At 33.4% G+C, this 10,760-nt stretch overlaps 1 pseudogene; it reads left to right on the top strand.

The window, feature by feature from the left end:
- The first annotated feature begins 2,686 nt into the window (after positions 1-2,686).
- LOC149578488 (uncharacterized protein At5g48480-like) lies at positions 2,687-3,135 on the top strand (annotated as a pseudogene).
- Positions 3,136-10,760: the final 7,625 nt, after the last annotated feature.

The following is a 10,760-nucleotide window of genomic DNA, read 5'->3' as shown; positions in this document are numbered from 1 at the left end:
AATTTAATCAAAGAACCAAGGCCCAAACTTATGTGAACAAGGTAAAGCCAAGGTGAATCTTTTCGAAGATTTGAAACCTCATTGTTATGTGTTTTATTTTGTAAATGTGAATTGTATGTGTGTAATAGATATAAATTCATGTGGAATTAGAGGCATGTCATCATGATTTGTCATGTACCTCAATGTGTCACTTGACACTTGTATTGTCTATGTCTAGATGACATGTCATTTAGGGTTTTTTGGCATGAAGTCACTTTAACTAAATTTAACCCCCATCAAATATGCAAGTTAATCCCACTTGGGAGAGTGTTAGGAGAAGTTACTATCATGTTGAATTTAAAATTTAAACTTGATAGAGACATTAGAGGACCTAAAAGTGGTTCCAAAGTGTCATTTTAGTGGAAATAAGTTACCCACATGATAGTATGACATGTTAGGGGTCTAAATTTCACCATTTAAGTGTCTAGATAACTTTGGAGACCCTCTAAACAATTCATTCTTTAACCAATTCGAAAATGGAGATGTCCCGTGACTTTTTCCCTCACCCTCACACTTGGTCAAGGTTTTATTTTTAGCAGGGATGAGAGTGTAAGAGATTGTGGGCTTTATGTTTTTACCAAAAGTGAGTTAGTGGTTGAAATAGTTAGTTTGAGGCCTTTTAGAGGGCTTTTGACAAACTAGTGGGTGTTCACCCACTCTCTAAGTTTAGAGACACTTAGGGTTTTGGAGGAATGTGAAACTAAGGGACCTCTACAACAACTTCCATTTCTATTTTGGCTTTCGACCAAGGTTGGTATTTCATGCCTTGATTTGTTCTTACATTGTAGCTTGAATGTTGGTGTTGAATTCATGTTCATGTAGGAAATGTAAATGTGTAATGTGTGTACTGTTGTATTTTGTTGTGTTTGAAGAATGTGGATAAATTGTTATATTTAGCTTCTTCTTGTTATCCTTGTTTTGCATTGAATATTGTTTTGGGGTGTGAAGGCTTCACTCATCCTTGGGAGGGAAGAGAAGCCTTGGGTGAAGAGGTTAGTTGAGCTCAGTAATGTAGTTGAGAGCCTCTTCTCTTGGAGGAAAGAGAGATTTCGTGGAGTATGGGCTCCATTGAAGCCATTGTCTTGATATTTTTCTTTGGGGGTAATAAGTGAAAATTGTGAAGAGAAATTTCATGGAGTATGGGCTCCATTGAAGCCATTGTCTTGATATTGTGCTTTGGGCATGATAAGGGAAATTTGTGGATAGAAGAATGTATTGTGTAATCCTTGTAGAGGCATGGTGAATTCAAATTTATGTGATTGGTATTGACATGGAACTTCTCCTCTTGGAGAGCTCACCTTCACCCAATATTCATGATTTAAAACATGAATCATTGTGAAGCCAAGATTGGGGTTGTTATGTTGTATTTGTGTTGTCTATTGCATATGTAAACTTGCTTGATTGTATCTTGTTTGAGCCTTGGTTCTCCTATCTCAATGGGTAGCCTCCATGAGTCCTAGGATGGGAAGTGAGCCTCCAAGGTTATTATTTAAAATGCATTTTCCAGTTTTTGTGCTCAAAGGATCCATAGGAGAAGCTTGGGTTGCCCAATGTGTTGATGTAATATGAAGGAGAACTTGTCATATGTCTATTGCATTTGTATTGGAGAATTCTCCACCTTATTTACTTGGTTGTGAATTATGATTACATGGAAGCAATCAAAAACATATGTAATTGCATCCTAGTTTCATTAATGGGCATTTGAATGCATTGGAATTGAAAGATTAAAGCATCATTATAGGTATGATTGGGAGGTAAGGTAAGGTAAGGTAAGGTAAGGTGGTTTTATAGTCCACGACACTATGCCATAGTTTTTGGGTTTACATATGATGACAGTGATATGGGACTACCGCGTACTCTTTTTCGAGAGGCGCTTGGCGCTACAAACAAGGCGTACATACCCTACCCCCCAGTGGGATTTGAACTTGTGACCTCTCTCTCAAGAGTATAAGTTCTCCACCACTAGGCCAACTCAGGGATGCAAAAGTGATAATCTCAAATAGATAGTTTATTGCTCTGAATTCTCATTGGAATGATTAGGAAAAGTGAACCGTGTACATTGTTTGAATCATGAAATAATATAAGGAAGGTGCATTTCAAATATGATGGCCCATGTAAAAGAATTTCCTATTGTGTTTAACTGATAAGGAATTTAATTTAAAGTTTCACTATGAGGAATGAACTAGTTGATGTCATTATTGATCTTGTTCAAATATTAGACATGATATTGATGTAGGATAGCAAGTATGATCGAATTTTTAAGTTTCCATTTTATACTCTACAATATCATAAGAGTTTTCAATAGAACCATCAATTTGGCATAATCATTGGAATGATTGTGTTAATAGCTAACTAAATATCCAACATAATTCTTGGTCACATTATATTTAAAGTTAAGGAAATGGGTCAAGTAGACACTAGTTTGCAAGCACATACGTGGAAGTAAAAAAAAAATCTGCAAGTGAGCAAATTGCTCTTTGAATTCTGTATGAGAAAAGTATAAAATTCCCCTCAGTCCACAAACTAATATACTCAATAAAATAGTAAGATTGCTGGAGTCCCTGCCTATATCAAATAATTATGAATCAATTGTAAAAATACCCGCTACCAGCTGTCAATAATAGTTGAAAATTGGAGTGGGTTGAAAATGACCCAGGAAGCGAATGGAAAGCAGAATGGTAGTGAAGTAGCGGCTGCAAAGGCAGGAGTTGTGTTTTCTCCCAAGGCCTCATTTAATGGTCAAGGTTCCCAAGGCGGCGGACACTATTCAATTTTACAAATGAGCTTTTGGAGCAGAAGAGGTTGCCAAGTCTTTGCATCCTAAGCACACGGTACAGCAAGAGCCTCTGATTGATGTTCGATGCTACTGAGGAGACAGAGGAAGCCAGTGAAGAGGTGAAGTCGTGGCTTAGTCTAAAAGGAATGTCTACAATATTGTACTTGGAGACGGATGGTGTGGAGGGTACATTTGAAAAGGCAGTGGAGGCAGCAGCAATGGTGACAGAGCCCATATTAGAGAAACCATGGGGACAATTTCCTTTGGTTTTGTATGGAGCATCGCCACTCCTGTTAAGCACGAATCAACAGCTTAAGTGATGTTAGCATTTGCATCATCATTACAAGATTCACATTTTTTTCACTGAATAGGATTCATCTAGGGCTCATTTATCACAGATTTCTCTTGATGGTGTTACTTTTTCAATGGTATTGAACATTTTGCATATATGTTGTTATATTTTGATAATATCGGACTTGTTTAACTATTTTAACAAATAAAATCCTGGTAACTCTTTGGTAACCAAAAGACAAACTAACCTACATTCAATTTTCTCCTAAAACTAAAATAATAGAATCCCTTCAAATTAATTATTTTATCACTACTTGTTGATATCTACCTGATGGCTTCACCATTACTGAATGTTGCTACTAAATTTTTCCACAGCTACTAAGCCTTTTTTTCTCTAAACACAATAGTTTTGTAACCATGCTTTCAACTCGCTGGGTGTTATTTGTCTGACTAGTGGAAGCATGGTTATGAAAGACAAAATCCATACAGAAGAATGCCTGTGTGAGTTGTTACCCGATTTTCTTATTTAGCAACCCAATGTAGGCAATGAAAACAGATTATGACATTATGAATTTCTAGCCAAATATGTTCCACTCCATAAAAAAAATGTGTTAAGCAGTTCAGAAAAAGAAAGAAAAATTACACTACACTAGAGTCACGGACGCATATGTTAATAGATAGGATTAAAAAATAAATTACCAGCTGTAGCATATAGTTGCTTAACAATCGGATATAATCATTGATCATATAGGCACTGAGAACTGAGAAAATATTAATCTGCGGCAGCTTGAGCAAATTAAAAAGACATTAAATTCCAATACTTAAACAACAAGAGCTCTTTGAGAGCTGGAGTCTGCTTCTAGAAAAATAAATTGGAGGTAATATTTGTTAAAATTATGGTTTTGAAAAGAGAAGTTATAAATTTTAGCAAATAGTTAATATTTTAAATTTTAATTTTATAGAATAATGTGGCGACTACCATTGTCTAAAAATATACAACATAATGCAATTATTGTAAAATTGCGAGATTTGAATGAATAGAGTTTTAACTAAGAAATTTAAGATTTTTAAAATTTTATTACATAAGTTAAATTTCGAGATTAATTGTTTTTAATTTTTTTAATTGATATATAGTAAAATTTATATATATAAAGCAATACAGTTCTTAATAGCAATAATATATTTTAATAAATAATAGCGATAATATATTTTAATAAAAAATCAAATTTAGTAATTATTGATTTATATAAAACCATTTTTTTAAATAATATAAAATATATTAACATTTTTAAATACTATATTCAAAACTAAAAATTGTGATATTAATATTGATAAGACATTATTTTTGTTGTGAAAGATAAAAACATGATTTTTTTATTAATAAACTAATCAACTTGTGACAAATATTTAAAAGATAAAATTTTAATTATTTTATGACTCTAATGAACTTGTGACAAATATACAAAAGATAAAGTTGTAATTAATAATAAAGTTGTAAAAGATAGAGTGCAATTAATGAATTCATTAATGCATGTTAGAAAATATTGTATTTTTTGAAATGGAAAAATAAAATAAACCCCATCAAAAATGTAATGGACCAATTAGAAAAAGGTAATAAATCAACATAAATTCATTTTAAAATAGAAAGTTTGTTGAACTTTAAGAATAACTTTAGAAATAGAGTAATTGTTGTCAAAAATTAATAGGGAGGGGGGGTAAAAAAAAACATTAGTACCCTGCCTATAAATAGGCAAGGACTAATAAATCAATACAATTTTATTGTGACATTCAACAATCCTCACGCATTGCCCTCGCCTAGAGTTAGGGTTTCAGAGAGGAAAAAAATCTGACACCAGGCTGTCATATCCAGTCATTGTGAGAAGCTTTTTAAATATGGTTGTGCTTTCATAGAATTGAAACAGGAGGCGCTATACATGTAATCTAGGCATGCATGTAATGCATTATGCAAACTATCAAGAGTTTTAACAAGGCACTTGGAAGGAAAGTAGAATACCACATTGAGAATTTATATTCTCTAATTTTTTGCCATAAAAAGTAAAAGACTACTAGCAAATAGAAACAATCAATCAGAAAGAAGTTTTAAAATGAAGAAAAATAAGTTTAATAAATAATACAAGTAGAACCATAGGATAAAAGTAGGAACACTGTTTTCAAAATATGAACTAATAGCAAAAGTAGCACTTGAAAACTTTAGTCTCCTACCTTAATGGTAGGAATTAACAATATCTCATAACCCACATAGCCAATAAAATAGTGATATATAATAATACATATATATGTAAGAACTAGTAGACATCCTCATTCCAAAATAAATATAAAGATATAAAAGTACCCTTTTTGACATAAGTACATCCTATTTGATTTTTGAAAAAATGATAACAATTTGATAAGAATGAGTATGTCCCACGCCACACATTCCCTTTATTCCAAAAGAGTTCCCATCAAGGTAAAATTTGAACCATGATGCAAAACAAAAGAAATTTGTTTCTAAAAAACTATAATAGCTAGCCCACTAACCACCTACATTTTCACCTTCCACTATCATGCCAACTACCTAAACTCCCAAACCTTTCTTCCCCATGCGTTGGAAAAACTGTAACACATAGGAATCTGTGTCCTCCCTACTCACCCTTGGGTGCTGGTGCTGAATAGGCATTGACCAAGTTGGAGTAGGAAAAAGTAAATAATAAGTTTGTCAAGTGATGCAAGACAAGGGGGAAGGGTCGGCTAGGTTACATAGGAAGAAGAGAGAAGTTAGTTAGGATATACAAGTTAGGGATTAGAAAAGTAGTGAGATGGTAAGAATAAATAGGGGGTAGGGGTCGACTTGAGTAGCTAGTCAATAGGGTTACTTTGGAATTAAACTCTAAGTAAATAACTAGTAGGTTATGTTAGTGAATTAATTAGAAAGTGAATTCGGTGTTAGTAATAGGTAGATCGGTAGTGTAGATGTTAGTATTTATTAGAATAATTTATAAAGAATAATGATATTGTTAGTAGTGTGTAGGATAATTAGCTTAGGTAAAAGTAAGTGGTTCAAATCTAATTTATTTGTTAACAGTTATAAATGAATAGATTTTTTTGAAAAATAATTGAAAATTTGTAATTGGTAGTAAGTGTTATTATAGTAAGAGGTAATGTTAATAGAGCAAATAGTGTTAGTAATTAATTAAGGCTATGGTTAGATGATAACAAAGGCAATTGGATCAATAATTATTAATAGGATATGGTTAACAAGTACAAAAGGTTTTACACATAGTAAGTTGGTATAGTTATTCATATTTAATAGGCATATAATAAATAATATTTAGTGTTAACATTAGAATGTACAATTAATGTAATGTATAGAGCAATAGCCTAGATGTGAATGTATATGTATATTATTAAACTAGTTCACATTGTAGATAGAAATAAAAATTGACATAGTAATGAATGTTACCAAGGTTGTCATGTACCTTTTGATATACATAGTAGTTTTTATATTTACTTCTATTATCAATTTTCATATAAGGTCTCGATATGTATGGACTATGACACTAAATGGTAATATATATGAGTCACCATTATATTGTATAGTTAAAAATGTAAGTGTGAAGATGTAATTGTTCTACATATATATAAACATAATTAGATATTTGATATAGGTAGGCCCTTAGGTATGGAGATGTGATTGATATTGGGTTTTATTAATTCAATTCATTTAGTAACAATATTTGATTGTAAACTTGACACGGGATTGATTGTATTAAGTTGTTACCCATTATTTTAGTACACATAATAATTATTCATATTTACATATGTAATATGTATACATAAGGTCCCATATATATATAAAAGTTGTGAACCTTGATATTATTTTATAGCTAAAGTAATTATAGATGAACCTACCTTCTTATCATTCAATAACTAGTGAATAAATAAGTGTGTCATATAATTTGGATATAAATTAATGAAGAAAGGGTAGGTTATTTTCACAAATGACCTATCAATATATATAATTGGTAATGTCCAAATAGAACCTAAGGCTAGTAAGTACATCGATGCGAGCCTTGACAGCATGTATCTTAGTAACTATGACATCGATCATGACTAGGATATGAATATCCTTGTACTAAGAAGTAGAATTGCGATTTGGACTATGTTGTTGAACATGTTAGAATTTAACACTCTGATTGTCAAATAGGACATTTAGGACACTAATCAATTGTAATAGTTCCTCGATAACCTTGAGTAGGTGTGTCTTGAAAATATAACTAGTTGATAACTAAATTGTAACTTGTTAATTGTCAAGGTGTTAGTGTTAGTGTAGTTTTTTATTTTTCCTATTTTGCTAAGTTTTTCCTACACTTTTAGTAATCTCGCTTAGGTTAATAAAGCATGTCTTATTAGGTGAATGGTTGTGAGGTGTCACCTTCCTACATGTGAGCATCCATTAGCTATCTTGGGAAGATACTTTTCTATCTTTAGTCTGATAAATGGTTGCTCCTCATTGGTTGGTGTTGCCACCTCCTCCCTCTTCCTAGCCTATATAAGCATGTTACCTGGCTTGTATTTGCATCTCTTGTTTTTGCATCCTCTTAATGCTATTTTGCTTCCAGCATTTGCATTACTCTCTTGGAGACTAACTCTATGATGTTATTTTAATTTTGTATCATTTGCATTCATAGTTTAGATATTTATTCTTTGCACTAGTTTTCTGGGTTATTAATCTTATCAGATTCTAACATGGTATCGGAGCTTTTTTATGTGCAAGAGTATATTTTAGTTTCCTTATTTGAGAGATTTGGAGAGGGCTAATAAACTTTATTGTAATTTTTTGAAAAATGAAGTATGCTCTTCTCTTGCATCTTTAGATGATCTTGAGAATCAAAAAATTTTTGACAAAAATGATTTTTCTCTGGGGTTTCAATCTCAAATTTGACAACCAACTTGCATATTTGGAGTTTTCAATTAGTTTTGCAGGTTCCAGCATGTCATTGATGGACTTAGGAAGCTGGTCCAGCATTTGCATGTCATATTTTGGTTGCTAGGGTCATTTTTTGATTTTTGGAGCCATTTTTTACTATTAAAGACGTCCAATTTACACTATAGCAACATCTTCTGTACATCAGAAAGAAAAATGCTTTATGAGTTTTGTTCGAAGCCTCGAAAAACCATCTGGGTATCTTTTAGATTTTGCATGCAAGCTGTATATTTTGCAGAATCGAGCATGCAAAGCTACAGCCATACCCCTCTCCATTGGCAGTCGTAGATTTGAACGTAGTTTTTAAATGTCTCGTTCTTGCTCATATGGACTCCGATTTTGATGATTCTTGTTATGAACTTGGCTATTTTTTTGTGCTCTATCCACTAGTGGAGTTGTTTTTTGATTTTCATGCATGAATTCTTCAGAAATTGTAGATTCTCAGTCGTGACTATGCATAGTTCTCGTTTTGAAAACTTCGAAGGATCATAACTTTCTCATACAACCTCGTATTGAGGTGATTCTTTTTTTGAAAGTGCATGATTTTTCGAGAAGATTGCAGTGGTGCTATTTGTTTCCTTGATTATTGTGCCCAAGTTTCACTTTTAGTATATGCTCTTCATGAGGAGAGCCTGGAGGTTTTTCTCTCGTAACTTGAGCATACGGACGTGTTTTTTCGATCTGAAAAATGCTCCGAAAAGCTAGTTCCGAGACAGAGATGATGGTATAGTTTTTTTTTATTTTTGGTGCAATTTGGTTGCCTATTTTGGCAATCAAAGCCAGATGTTCTGTTTTGCCTTTCGGGAGCCATATCTCGCTCATCCGGACTCTTTTTTGGGCTCGCTTTATATCGTTGGAAATCTGGTTTTGTGAATTATTCAGTTGCAAGGGTCTTTTATCTAGATTCTGCTCCAGGTTCTTTCTCCTTTGAGTTTTTCACTTTTGCACTCTAGTGGATTACTTGGATTCTACAGGTCCTGGAATCTCTTCTTCTGTTCTTTTGGCTCACTCTTCTTTCTGACTTCTGAGCATTGTATGCTTCTATTCTGTTGCATTCCTTTTTTTGTAAACGCACTGAGATAAAGTGCCTGCTCTTGCATATCTGAGATCTTGTACACCTTGTGTTTGTTTGTACTCGCACTCAGTTATAAAGTGCCATGGGGGGTCATGATGTTTTGTCATTTTGTGCTCATCCACCTTTGTCAAGTGAATTTTTCTTCCACGACAATAGCCCATGTAGTGTGTCGATGACACCACCCTTTATCCTGTGCTTGTACTTCTATTGCACTATTGGTGTTCCTGATACTTCTTCTTGTAGATGTTTTTGGCATTGCATTTTAGTGTTCTTGTCACCCCTCTCCCTGTTCAGCATTATGGGGGGGTTCACCTGTTGGCTCTATTGCTTCCTTGGTTCGATTGAGTGATCTACGTATTCATTTTTTGTTCCTATGTACTAGGCAGATGCAGTGGCTAGGCACCTATGCATTTCGGTGAGATGGTTTAGCTACTATATAGACACTTATTCATTCCTACCTTTGGAGGTCACCTCTTCGATTGATCAGCTCTTCAAACTTTGTCTTCTCTACCTGGTCATGCACTATTTCAATGGGGGTTCCAGTAGTTTCTTCTGACAGTTTTTGCAGCTTCATGCTTCGAAGATGCTTCGTGCTCTTTTTTGTTCCTCTCTTTGGGACATTTCCTAGATTGGAGGCTTAGTTTCCTTCATCTAGTTCTTTTTCTTGTATTGGGTACCTGATTAGGCCTTGTTGTCGGGACCCATTTCTACATCGACCTAAGCTTTGCTTATGGGGGGGTGTTAGTGTAGTTTTTTTTTTTTTCTATTTTGCTAGGTTTTTCCTACACTTTTAGTAATCTCGCTTAGGTTAATAAAGCATGTCTTATTAGGTGAATGGTTGTGAGGTGTCACCTTCTTACATGTGAGCATCCATTAGCTATCTTGGGAAGATACTTTTCTATCTTTAGTCCGATAAATGGTTGCTCCTCATTGGTTGGTGTTGCCACCTCCTCCATCTTCCTAGCCTATATAAGCATGCTACCTGGCTTGTATTTGAATCTCTTTTTTTTGCATCCTCTTAATGCTATTTTTCTTCCAGCATTTGCATTACTCTCTTGGAGACTAACTCTATGGTGCTATTTTGATTTTGTATCATTTGCATTCATAGTTTAGATATTTATTCTTTGCACTAGTTTTTTGGGTTATTAATCTTATCAGATTCTAACAGTTAGTAACTTGGGTTCACCTTTCAAAAAAAATCGTAGTTGTGTTTTTGCCATGAAATTTTTGGACATGACACATATATCAACAAAAAGTCAAAGTATAAAAGTATATTCTACTTTAAAAATAAGGATAAAGGTAAACATTTGAGATGAGAAGCCTTATAGAAGAGGAAACAAATCATATTTAAAGAAAGAGCTCACATGGAACGAAACATATATAAATTATAGCTAAAGTATTAAAAAAAAGCTAAGTATATGTAGTTTATTATTACTTAAGTTTATTTCTTATGTTTTTTATTAGGAAAATAGGTTTTACAGGGATCCTAAAACTCAAAGTTTTACAGCAAAAAACAACTTAAAGCAGAAAAGACAAAAAAAAAAGCTGCCTCAAAAGGCCTGAAGCCTGAGAAACAAAGGCCAGGAACAGAGCCT

Source organism: Cupressus sempervirens, chromosome 1 (genome assembly GCF_028749045.1).
Source record: "Cupressus sempervirens isolate cs-2001-9-10 chromosome 1, ASM2874904v1, whole genome shotgun sequence".
NCBI lineage: Eukaryota > Viridiplantae > Streptophyta > Pinopsida > Cupressales > Cupressaceae > Cupressus > Cupressus sempervirens.
This window is presented reverse-complemented; position numbering and strand designations above follow the sequence as displayed.